Raw genomic sequence first — 1,649 nt, 5'->3', positions numbered from 1 at the left:
CTTGCACGTTTCTTCAAAAAAATGATTTATTTATTTATTTGAAAGGCAGAGTTAGAGAAAGAGAGAGACAAAGAGATCTTCCATCCTCTGATTCACTCCCCAAATGACCACAACAGCCAGGGCTGATCCAGGCTAAAGCCAGGAGCTTTATCCAGGCCTCCCACTTGGGTGCAGAGGCCGAAGAACTTGGGCCATCTTTCACTGCTTTCCCAGGTGCATTAGCACGGAGCTGGATTGGAAATGGGGCAGCTGAGACACAAACTGGCGCCCGTAGCGGATGCTGGCATTGCAGGTGGCAGCTTAACTGCTACACCACAATGCCAGCTCTTACACATTTCTGAGTTACCAATATTTAATTATTTTATTTGTATTCAATGCATCTGTAACATTAATGTAAGATTTATTTCACTACTGCTGTTTGATCCTCTTTGGTTTCTACCCAGGTGAGAAGGAGTGGACAGTTATAGCAGACTGGTCTCTGCAGAACTAAAGATCAGTGAACTTAAACTTAAGCACAGAGGGAAAAAAATATAGCAATGCTTGACACCTGAAGGGTAACCACAACTATTCTAAGATACTTTTATTTGGAGTCCTGGAAGTTGGGGTTGGGACAAAAACAATATGTTAAGAAATAATGGCTGAAATTTTTCCTGATTGATGAAAACTATAAACCCACAAATGCAAGTAATCCAACAAGCAAAGTGATAAATTTTTTCAAAATCTCATCAAGGTACATCATAATGGAACTGTTGAAAACCGGAGCAAGATGTAAAAGCAACTGGAGAAAAAGAAAAAGACATTCTGTATACAGGAACCAAGCTATGGATGACCTTTTTTTTCTTTCTTAATCTATAGAATGGCATTTTTAGAGTGTTGAAAGATTAAAAAAAAAAAAAAAATGACCTGTTGACCTAGAATTCTATATTCCATAGAAAATACCCTTCAGGTGTGAAGATGGAAAAAACTTTTTCAAACAGGGAATAAATGAGAATTTGTTACCAAAGGACATGCTTTTTAACTGATGGACAGTATAGAGTTTAAAAATGGGCCTGTGCATATGTAGACAATATTTTTAACAAAGGTCCCAAAGTAATGCGATGAGGAAGATAGTCTTTTGAACAAATGGATTAACTTCATTAATCTGGGAAGTGCACCTCAACTGTTTACACCATGCACAATGTCAATACAAATTTAGATTGTGAATTGGGACATAGACTTACCCAAAAGTGAAACCTAGAAATTCTTAAAAGAGAAAGTCTTTGCTAGCTTGGGATAGTAAAAGATTTTTTAGGATGTTAACAGTGTGAACTTTGAAAGAAATAACTTGTAAACTGGCATTTATTAAAACTGCCCTTTCATAGAAACCAGTGTGAGAATTGAAAGACAGTTTATATATTGGGAGAAAATATTGGCAATTCGTGTATCTGCAAAGCACTTATATCCAGAACATATAAATAATTCTTACAGCTCAATAGTGAGAAGTCAAATAGCTCAACCGGGCAGAAGATTTGAATAGATTTTTATTTAGCATTTGAATTACCAAGGACAATCAACACCATTAGTCATTAGGAAAACAAAAACAACAAGATACAGGACCACTAGGATGGTTTAAATAACACTGAGAACTGCCAATAGCAACTGTTGATGAA

Source organism: Oryctolagus cuniculus, chromosome 3 (assembly GCF_051225735.1).
Source record: "Oryctolagus cuniculus isolate XC-2025 breed Fujian yellow rabbit chromosome 3, ASM5122573v1, whole genome shotgun sequence".
In the NCBI taxonomy this organism is placed as follows: domain Eukaryota; kingdom Metazoa; phylum Chordata; class Mammalia; order Lagomorpha; family Leporidae; genus Oryctolagus; species Oryctolagus cuniculus.
This window is presented reverse-complemented; position numbering follows the sequence as displayed.